The sequence below is a fragment of the Cupressus sempervirens genome, chromosome 10 (genome assembly GCF_028749045.1).
Source record: "Cupressus sempervirens isolate cs-2001-9-10 chromosome 10, ASM2874904v1, whole genome shotgun sequence".
NCBI classification, from domain to species: domain Eukaryota; kingdom Viridiplantae; phylum Streptophyta; class Pinopsida; order Cupressales; family Cupressaceae; genus Cupressus; species Cupressus sempervirens.
This window is the reverse complement of record NC_143127.1, coordinates 846,973,707-846,985,511: the sequence shown is the minus strand read 5'-3', so window position 1 is coordinate 846,985,511 and position 11,805 is coordinate 846,973,707. Positions and strand designations below refer to the sequence as shown.

General features: G+C 34.6%; 1 pseudogene; it reads right to left on the bottom strand.

Annotated features, from left to right (window-relative positions):
* Positions 1-4,560: 4,560 nt before the first annotated feature.
* On the bottom strand, positions 4,561-6,867 carry LOC149536657 (G-type lectin S-receptor-like serine/threonine-protein kinase At2g19130 pseudogene; annotated as a pseudogene).
* Between the last annotated feature and the right edge of the window lie 4,938 nt (positions 6,868-11,805).

The following is an 11,805-nucleotide window of genomic DNA, read 5'->3' as shown; positions in this document are numbered from 1 at the left end:
CTTAAAGAGATGTGGTCTTGGTTCATGCATAATGTGAAACCCAAATTCCTAAATTGGACCAATAAGTTCATCTTCATGGTTGGTAGGATCCGAGTGGAAAAAAAGATATTGTAAGATAGTCATGTTTACATTTCATCTAGTGGGCTTCCCTTGAGAAATTATTACAATCAGTTGAATCATCTTATTAGAAGTTTTCTTTGGAATAAATGGAGAAACACAAATTGCTTTTGAATAACCTCTTGGACACATTGCATGCAACCAAGGAACAAATGAGATTTGGGGATTATCAATCCTTGCATGCAAGGAATTTGTCTCAACACAAAATGGATTGTGAGAGCCTTAGATGTAGACACACCTTGGATATATTTTGTTCTATACCATATTCAATCAACTACTATTAGGCATTCATGGAATTTGGTTAGTTGGAACTTTAAAATGCATGGTTCAACTTCCTTTAAGTTCATTAAGAGAGCTCTAAAAATTACTTCAAGGAAGCTAAGTTGGTATGATCAATCCTTGAGTCATTGTTTGATTTTTGCTTCCTCTTTCATCAAATGGAACTGGTTGGTCAAGGAAAACAATAGCCATTTGGCTACCTTATAATATCACAAGGGAAGACACAGGTTTAAAAAAACTATTTACGTGTTTTGGGACTTATGGGACCCCTAAGGTTTGACTAGAAATCATGGGATCAAGTCAAATTATAATTCAATCTTTCCCCTATTTATAAAATGTCAATCCTTGAAATCCTACATCTTGTGAAACCTTAGTTATCGTGCCTCATGTCCAATCCTTTTCATGGTCATTTTCTTAAGGACTAGATATGGCCTAGAAATTATAATTTGTAGAGCTTTTTGCTTAGATCTATGTACAAATAGTTGCTTCCTTCCACCTATCTATCCAACAACTCAACATCAAGTGGCATTATAACCTCAAATGATCATCATGGAATAAGTTAAGTGTAATCATCTGGAAGTCAAAAGCTGATGCTCAAGCTTAATTGTTAGAGTCGAAAATTCTTCCTGTCAAATTTTTGAGAGACTCTTATTTATCAACCCCCCTTCCAACATGCCCCTTCTACTTTAGAAGAGAAACTATCAAGCATGCTTTTTGGTTCTTCCCTCATACCGAATAGCTCTGGAGGTTCCTCTTTTCCACCTTCTTGACCTTATTCCTTCAACATGGTCTAGGAAAAATGCCTTGCTTGGTCTTTCATTGGCCCCTAATATTATCATGCCATCCTTGAGGCACATTATCCTTAAATATGTTTGATGACTCAAGTGTATGACTATCTCTTCATGAACTTTCAACTCTTCTCAAGTTAAGTACTAGATGACCATTTAAGATTTCTCTCATCTCCTCCTTACTCTTCAAGTTGCTCTCTAGTTTGATGTTGAGCTACAAAAGTCGCTTGAAGATCTACACAATCATCTCTGTGTATTTGAAGAGAAGTATAAAGCACAAGTCAAACAAACTAGCATCAGATGATCTTTAGTAGAGAAATTGCAATATTGATGTTCACTCAAGATTCATTTGATTATGATGTAATCTACTTGTCAAATAGTTCATTTTTGTGAATAAAATTACTTCTTTCAATAAATAAAAAATCCTTCTTAATAATTAGATTCAAATATAAAATGGTGGATTCCATGACCAAATTCTCACTTTTACATAATTTTTAGCATTAATTAATTATGCATGGTCACCACCTCTACAGCCGCAACCACTGAAGCTGACTTTAGCTTAGTAAAGTCATCCATAACTACTTACAACCATCTATAGCGTCCTCTAGCCATCTGTGCCAACAACACTTATTAATAATCAAATAAATTATAATCTAGAAACTACGTTTATTAGCCATTTGATTATAAGTAGAATGTGGTGTAGGACCACCCTAACCATCTCCTTTGAATTTTGAGTCATAGTTTAGTATGTTTTTGAGTCATGATAGGTTAGGGTAATAGCTATTTCAATTCTTGTAATTAGGTATTCAATTAAGGTCATGTTGAGCAAGGTTATATTTTAAATCAATGTGGGTCAAAGTGAGTCAAACTCCTAAAAGTGGAAAAATGTCATACAAGGCCATAAATAGAGTATAATGTAGTGTTAAAATATCATGATAATTCTTTGAACCTATTTAAGTTGCCAAGAAAGCATGTAGGAGCATAAAATGCAAAATGTACAAAAAGTGTAAAATTGCCAAAAAAAAGTTGTTAGCATTTTTTTGCAAAAATGACAAGTTTTGGAAGATGGAAGGTCAACCATCTTGGATGAGCCTTTGGTGATGTGAAAGGTTTTCCATTACTTAAGCAATGTAATCTCATGAAGAAAACAAATAGAGGAGGATATATGGAGAAGAAAGGTGAAGAGTATAATGTATGATTTTTTATAATAAAAGCCTGTTTTGTTTTGTGAAAAAACTTGCTTATACAGTGGTATTAGACTGTTGTCCAGGCATCATTTCCTTTATTGTGCAGTTATGGTGATTCTTATGTTCCTTTTATGATGGAATGGAGTCTAGAATGAATGTTGATCTACACTTAGTACTGTTGGGTTGTTAACAAGATATCATTACTTATTATTTTGACAATAAATATTGTATAGTCTAGAGCGCAGTGAACATATGGTTTGCATGTTTCATTGTGTGAAGTCAGGGAAGTTGTAAAGGTTTCCATTATTATTTTGTATTGCCATTTTTTTGGTCCACACTGTAACCCTATCCTATACCATGGAGTTAGCCGAGAATCAGCATGTTAATTTCTATTGCAAGAAACTATAGTGAATCAACATTCTTGAAAAAATGTTACAGAGGCTTGGTTAAGGTTGGCATGCATGTTTAAGGGTCTGTATGCATTAATGAGATGTTGAAGATTCCCTTTGAAGAATGGAGTAGGCAAGCTACTAGAGTTTGGAAGCCAGTCTCTATATTCAGCAAGGAAACCTACATTCAGAGAAGGATTTGAAGGTTTGGTTATCTCCTTAATGACTAGAAGCTCTAAAGTTAGTAGTTTGAAAGGTTTTGATAAGGTAATGACGTATTGAAGTTTGTTTTTTCAAGTTCTTTGAGGATTTTGAGAGTTTATAGTTTGAGTGTGTTCTTTAGGCCTAATAGCCTAGACTAGGGCATATGTGTTAAATGCCTTAATGAACAATTTAGAACCTAAGATTTTGGAACTTAATAGAGTTCAATTTTGGGTATCTAAATCTCCCTTTAGTATTGGTAGATGATTGAAAGATTTTGATTTCTTACCTAAATCCCAAGCTAGGGCTACAAGGAAGAGCCCTCATTAGGTTTGTTTATGGGAATTGGTGTTTGGAGCCTACCAAGGTGTATAGAACCTTATTATGAAATCACTTTATTGGTAATGAGTTAAGCCTTTAGGAAGCAATTTGGGTTGTGGAGTTGTAAATGGTCTTGGAGTGGAGTTGTTATGTAGTGTGTGAGATAGTTGTTTAGGTTTGTGAAGGTATAGGTAGAGATGCTTGGTAGAGGTGAGTGTGGCATGAGGAAAAGGCCAACCACTTGGTCTCTAGCCTTGGAAGAGTCCTGAGGGATTGGTGGTACTATGTTTAGGAGGATTGGAAGAAGCCTAGTTATAGAGTGTTGGTTAAAAGAACAAGTAGAATACCTCCATCCTTGCATTAGAATGACTAGGGATTGTATATCAACTCTCTAATAGCAGTGCCTTCTATGTTTATTTGGGTCTATCTATGATTGCTTTTCTCAACACCTATTTGTTCTTTTCCTCCTTGATTGAATACACTTAAGACCCTCGAACTAAGGGATGGCCACTCCAAAGCTTGCTCTATTCTAGAGAATGAAAGTGGTCTACTACTTCACCCAATCACTTCCTATCTTCTTATTCCATACAATTACTGACCCACTTCCCAAAACTATATTTGTCTAGTTAATCTTGGATGTATAATTTTGGAGAGCTTAAACATGATATACGAAGGTTTGATTCCTAAGTTAAAAGTGTTAGATAATAAAAACTGACTTACTTTGTCCAAGGTTAACATTTTCCCTTAAAATATGGTGTTTAAGATAGGTTGTAAAACTCTTATCGTCTAAATTTTCATATGATATCCACTATATCATTAACATTTAGGATTTAGTATGATAAGAAAATAGAAGGCTTCCATTCATCCAATGATATGTTGTTATGAACCACTTTTAATATCAATTAATATTAATTGCACACTTGATTCCTTTGTCTTTTGTGATTCGACCTCTTGTCTATATAAATAAATTTCTGGTGCATTATTTATTATTGAATATGCATTATATATAAGATGAATCTAGTGACATCTTCCCTTAGATAAATACATTTTGTGATTTGACATCTTGTCTATATTAATGAATGTCTTGGTGCATTATTTATCATTGAATATGCATTATATATAAGATGAATCTAGTGACATCTTCCCTCAAATAAATATATTTAATCCATATTCAACACTTATTAGTTCAGTTTAGTAGCTCAATATTATATTGACAACTATTTGATTAAATGACTTAACATGGAAGCGTAATGCGCATGGGCATCGCCTTCGTGTGCTTCAACCGGATCTAACGACACGTGTAAGGATCGTGCAATTTGCGCCCACAGGAGCCTCCATCGTCCCTTCCAATATCTTCAACACTTCTCCCATGCTCGGCCTCCCATCTTCATTGTCCTGAATGCACAGCCTCCCAACCATAGCTGCTCTCCTCACCTCTTCAACATTCGCAGAACTTGCTATCCTTCTGTCCACCACGCCTATTATGTTACCCTCCTGAATTTGTGATGAAGCCCAGGTGGGAAAGTATAACCTGCTTCTCTCCTCCACTGTTAAATCCAGATTTCTTCTACCGGATATAATTTCCATCAACATCATGCCAAAACTGTATACGTCCACCTTTGGAGTGATTGGAAGGCCAGAGAGCCATTCGGGGGCCAAGTATCCGGGAGTTCCTCTTGTTGTCGTCAATACACGGCTGAAATCTCTGCCCACCACCTTCGCCAACCCAAAATCAGCTATCGTCGGGTTGAAGTCGCCATCCAGAAGAATATTTTCAGGCTTAATATCGCAGTGAATGATCCAATCCCTGCATTCCTCATGGAGATAAACTAATCCTCGTGCGGTGCCCAAAGCGATCTGAAACCGGGTCTTCCAATCCAACAAGTTCTCCGAATCTTCTTCTTCTATGAAGAGAAAAGAATTAAGAGAGCCATTGGGCATGTAGGCATACACGAGTAGCCTTTGAGTGCCTTCTACACAGAATCCGTACAGCCTTACCAAATTAACATGCTGTATATTGCCGATAGTGTTTATCTCTGCCCTGAATTGCTTCTCTGCTCCTGACGAACCCTCCAATCTCTTGACCGCCACAAGCGTGCCATCCGGCAGAGTTCCCTTGAACACCGAACCAAATGCTCCGTTTCCCAGCTTATGCTTGAAATTCTCAGTTGCATTACGCAGCTCCTTGTAAGTGAACATCTTCAGCAGGATGGGCACGTCCTCTTCTACACTTCTCTTCTTCTGTCTTCGTCGTTTCAAAACAATAAATGCGACCAAGACGAGAGCTGCGGCCGAAGGAAGCAAAATGAAAAGTAGAGTGGTTTTTCTTCTTCTCTTTGATGTCGAGATCGGCAACTCCGAAGAAGCCAGCCTGATGAAGATGGATTCACTGTCTGATGAAACGTTCATTTTGAGTAAATCGCCAAACCAGAGTCGACAGACAGGTGGATCAGAAATGGCGAAAGCAAAGGCTGTGCAGGAGCAGTTATGGAGACAAGCAGTCCTGCAGTCTTCCATTGTTGGCTTGTTGTTGTACGAGACAGCTCCTTCTTCGGATAAGGATCGGTTCTTGGTTTTATAGAAGCCGTCAGTAGTTCCCGCTGTGACGGAGCACTGGAGGGGTATTCGTCGAGAACACCCAGTTGACCACCAACTTTGAGAATCATTCTTGGGCGTGAAACCCTCGACACAACTGCAAACATCATTAGCATTACACAATCCATAGGCTCCGCAGATATCATACTTACTGCACTGACCTCTGTATGTCGACCATATGAGCCTCCAATTTCCATCATCTATCAAGAAGTAGACTTTTAATTCGCCATTCTCGGCGAGCACGACGCGTGATGTCAGGATATTTCCCCACGGGATAGATGAAATATGAAAGTTGAATCTTGAAGGAGAAACCCTCACACAAGATAATCTGTACCCCGTGCTGTAGAAATTCCCCTCCGGAACGTCCGTAAAGTAACTTCCGATCCACTCTCCACTGGACCAATATCGAATAGTGCCGTTGTAGTTCATCACCAACTGCGTCTTTCCTGGAGTCATGTCCGTTCCCAGAGAGAAGAGCCCGCTTGCAGGATCCTCGCAACTCTTCCACGAAGTTAGCGTCATCCCTTTCCAGAATTTCATGCCAGGCAGCCATGTATCTCCCGGATGAGAAAAACTCTCCCAAACAGTCTCAGACTCTTTACCAATTATAATGAAATTACCGGATTCGTTTATCGTTGCCTTGGATCCTTCTACATCAGGCGACCAAACTGACAGGCCACTTATATCAAACAATCTGAGATGACCGTCGCCCGAAAAGTTCAGAATGCCGGGAATGCCTTTAAGAGGATTATCCCTGTTGGCCACCCAAACTACGACCTTGGGAGACATTCCAGAGTACCAGATGGCAACATACCAATTATTCGTTTCGCTCGGGCTGAAAAATCCCAATTCAAAAGTGCCATTCTTCGATGTTATGGTCTGATTTCCGGTGAGCGAAGCCCCCGGGTGAATTGTATCGCCGCCATCTAGTGCTAATGTAAGGCAACTATTCAGTGCAGTAATTGCTAGAACCAAATACGTAATTGTCATTTCGATAACCAGAGCAGTTCTTCAAACAACAAGCATTCAGTATAGCCAATTCTGATTAAGGTTCCAGTATATTCTATTTATCTTTCATATTAATCTACGGGGGTGCACATGAGGATTCCATTAAATATTTATAGAACAAATTTATGATTCTAAATAAATCGAATCCTTTTCTCACGTTGGGGACAAACTTTGAATATCTGATCGAGTTGAACATTATTAAACACGAAATTGATATTATAAGGACTCATTCTGTTTGTTTAACGCGAAACTGCAAATATTCTAAGGCGGTAAACACCTAAACCTTGAATCAGTCAAATAAATGATTTGGCTTACAAGTTTACTCCGGGACTCCTAATTTGGTCTTAGACCACGTTTTCTCTTACGCTTGAAGAAAGACCCACAGATCCGTTTTAAACGGTTCTATGAAAAAAAAATTGTATTAATTAAGGGGAAAGCGTTCCCAATGTCAATATCCTCTGCGTAGAGCGCAAGACAATTGATTTGAATCTATCTGAGCTTTTCGTTTTCATTTATCATTTATTCTGACTTTGCTCGTATTAATATCACATGGTTTAATATAGTTTTTAGCAGGGTTTAGAATTATGTTTTAATATAGTTTCAATACGGTGGGATGACGTGAATTTGGAAGCTTTGATCCAAACAAAACGTTCGTCGACGAAGATATTGTTTGTCAAACCTTGGAAATAAATATGTTTGTAGAATTATTCGAAGTAAGAAATCATTGCCGAAGCGAGTCACTTAATTATATTTTATAGTCATTCTCTCATGATATGTCACCAAATACGAAGACTTTTGTAATTATAATGTTTAGATGTTACGTAGAATTGCAAAATTCAATTTTAAGGGGTTTATATACAGAGAAAGTATATATTTATAATCAATTATATTTTAGTGCAGAATGCTTACGTCAAAGAAGTGTGGATGGGCTAGGAAGATATTTTTATTTGATACTAACGCACTAACATTGTGTGAAATGGAGAGGTGGCTAGATGCAAAGATAATATACGATATCACATTTAGAGAGAGATTTAGATAATATACGATCATTTAGAGAGACATTTAGAGAAGGGTAGAGGGATATAAGGAGTTATAGGTCAGAGAGAGATAATGATAAATCTTATTCTTCTAATAGTTAAATTAGGAAATTTAAAGACACATTAGTCACTATTTGTTGATCTTTTCACACATTTACGCATCAAAATAGATGTTGCTTTTGGTTGAAAAAGATGGTAGGAGGATGGTATTTCATGGAGATGGGCTCAAATCACGAGAAAAGGCATAATGTGTAATATAGATCTAATCTCATTAGGATCGCTATCATATTTTAAAAAAATATAAATTTTCACATTAAATAAATAAATATATCATTTATATTGTTTTAAGTGCATCTAACATTTTATAATTAGATTTTATTATCTTTTGTCTTATTTTTAATTGTGATTTCTTAAATGTTACATATGCTTTGAATGAAAATACTAAGCCTTTTTTGATGACTATATATTTCAAAATGATTTAATATTACATTTAAAAATGTAAATTAATAATATTTTCAACCAATAATTTAAACAAAAATATAATATGATATTATATGCAATTAAACTTTAATAAAAATATATACTTAAATACAAATTTGCATTATCTTATTTCAAATATATTTGATATTTATATTTCAAAAAGTAAAATAAAATGTCACACTTATTCTTTTGCATGAATATGCATTTCTATTAGTTAAGCATTAAGATATAATATACTATTCACAAAAAAAGAGGAGAATACAAGATTACTTCATGAGAATTACATATGTAAAGCTTCGAAAAACAAAATTGGCAAAACATGGACGTTCTCTTTGTATCTGTTTATATATTTGCTTATACTACTCTATAGTAAGTGTACCAAGATGGTGAAAAATAAGTGACCACTCATCTAAAAATATAGACTACGTAGTTTAGATTATTTAAAAAATCAAATGAGCTTAATGTATATGCCTTGGAAAATCTAAGCTTTATTTGATGTGGAGAATCATTCAAAATTGAACTAACACTTGGGATTGCATTATTCCTTCCAAAAAACTCAATTTATCTAAGGCCAACTACTATCATTTTAATGAATCATGAGACAATATGAAAAGTCCCTATCAATTCTCAAGGCAATTCAATGTGTTCTTTGTTCACAAATACTAAGTTTTCATCAAAGTTCTATTTTTAAAAAACCACGTAGTGAATTAGTACAACACCAAGCCTTCTCATTGGGGTACTATGACAACAACACTTATCCTCTTTAATTCAAACAAAAGTCTCCTCTAGATCATTGAATCTATATATACTCAGAATTTATGGTGGTGCTTTATTTGATTCTACACACACACACAACATACGTGCGTGCGTGCGTGTGTGTGTGTGTGTAACTATATGTATATGTATATATCTATATATATGTATATGTATATGTATATGTATGTATATATGTATGTATGTATGTATGTATGCATGGACATACATATGTACATTCATCCATACATACATACATGTATGTATGTATATAGTTTATAATTATTATGGACAATGTGGTCTATTTGAATTTCCTTTAGGTAAAATATGTTTTAGAATGACTTAACTATCATAATATTTAATAGCATGGATTGTTTTGTTATACCTTGTCTAAAACTAATTTTTCATGATGAGTTGACTAGCACAATATAACCTTCTAGACTATCTAACTCTCTCTAGTGGATTTCCATGGACATAATCCTAGCCTTAGGCTTATCAATTTTGCATCATTTTTAGTGGATTATATGGATATAACATTTTCCTTCATTTTTTTGTTGTCTAATATTAAACACAATTCTATCTCATGTACACTGATTTTATTTGTTAAACTTAAGGTGGGATGACTAAAATACTATAGCGTACTAGATGATTGAATTCCCCTCTTTTCCCTAAACCATCTCTTAGGATGAATGAAATTGACATACCACAAGTTGATAGACTATTTTGAACTCTTTTTCCATCTTTTATATATTGAATCATAAAAAAAAATACAATTATTTTGTATAGTAGAATCTCTTCTCTTTCATTAATCACATAGAATAACATGACTTGCTAGCCTAAGTGATACATGTCTCTATCTATCTCTATTTCTCATGATCCTATAACATAACGCAACTTGCTTGTTGCTAGATCATGATTTCTTGTCCCATATTTGATGTAAGCTCTTTCTCTTTCCATTTGATTACTTGTATTCTTGCAATAATATTTCAAGTGAGATATTAGTGGATAAGACACATTTTCTTTTGAGGTCTCTTCAATTAGCTCAGTTTGATCCCTTTTTTATTATTACAAACCCCATTGTTGTGCATTATTTGTATTTTTCTTTATTTGTTTGCTCCCTTATTTTGCATCTCAAGTAATTTTCTCCTATGATAAAATTACCTCATGTGACTTTCTCTACAATGTTTAGGAGCAAAATTGAATTACTCAACATTGATCTTGTAAGAGAATCAATTTTAGGCCCACATTAATGTTCTCTAAATTTGGCTCCCCACAATGCTACAAAGAGTTATAAAATCAAGCGTCCCTCCCTCATTTTGACATCCACTCTAGTCTTGCATCTTCAAGAATTAAAATAGTCAAGCATCAATCATTATAGGAATTATACCTCACCATATATTTGAGACTTAGCATTGTGGTAAGCTTCAACATCTTTCATGCAAGCATTTTCTTATGATTATTCTTTTAGGTCTTGTGGCTAATGTCATTGAATCAAAATTTGAGATCGTGCATTCAAAGAGAATTACATCACCAAAGTTATAAGACATCATAAATTTTTAGATATAGCCTCCAATACATATAATTATGATTCTCTATCGCAATTTAATGGAATTAATTCTAAAACTAGGGTTTGACCTAGGAATATCCCCTTCTACCCATTATTTTTCTTCATTTCTATGTGTAGACTAGGTGGGAAAAATACAAAAAGAAATTTGATCAAGTGTTTATATGGATGTAGTCCATTAGTGATACCTTCAAAGACTAGTAAGAGCAATATATCCTAATTGACTTGGACTTGGGAGTAGGTTTCCCATTTGATTGAGTACCAGGCTACTTTTGCCTAAAAATCATACTATAGGTTAAACAATTTTTTCTTCCCAAACATTTTGTTGAAATCCTCTTTTTAATTTTATTTGCATGCATATATGGAGAAAGACATATTTTCTCGTTACTATGGCCTAGGTTCTTCATTCAACTTCCATAATTGCACGAACACCTTCCAAATCTCCACAAAGAACCACTCAATTCATGTGTGCCCAAGGATCCTTGAGACTAGTGGATCCTTGTCCTTCTCAATGTGATTTGAGAAAAGGTATGCCTAAGCTTCATATTTTATCCATACAAGCTATTGAACCCTATCAACCCACATTATAAATATGTACTTTAATTCTCAAATACTATGAAATAGTTGTTGATAAGTGGTGCTTGGATATAATTCCAAGCACAAAAATTCAACTGAAAGTTCATAACTTGGATAAATACTTGTATGTTCTTTAGTTTTGATTATTAAATGCATTAAATAAAAAGTAAAACATATTTTATAGTCTCATTATTATTTTTCAAAGCAAAAAGTTGTGTACTTAAAAACTTCCAACACTATTTAAATTGGCCTTACATTTGAAAGACAACTTACAATGAGAATGAAGAAATGTATTGAAATCTATATTAAAATGCACAGCCATGTATTTTAAATATCATAATTAATATAATTCATGTAACAATTTCTTATACTATTTTCTCTATTTATATTCATTGTTTACATTCTAAAATTGTTAAAGTAATGATATGGAGTAAACAAAATCAACCAATTATTAGAAAGGAAGAACAAAGAATCATAAAAAAAATCTAAAACAATAGTTAGAGTAGCCTA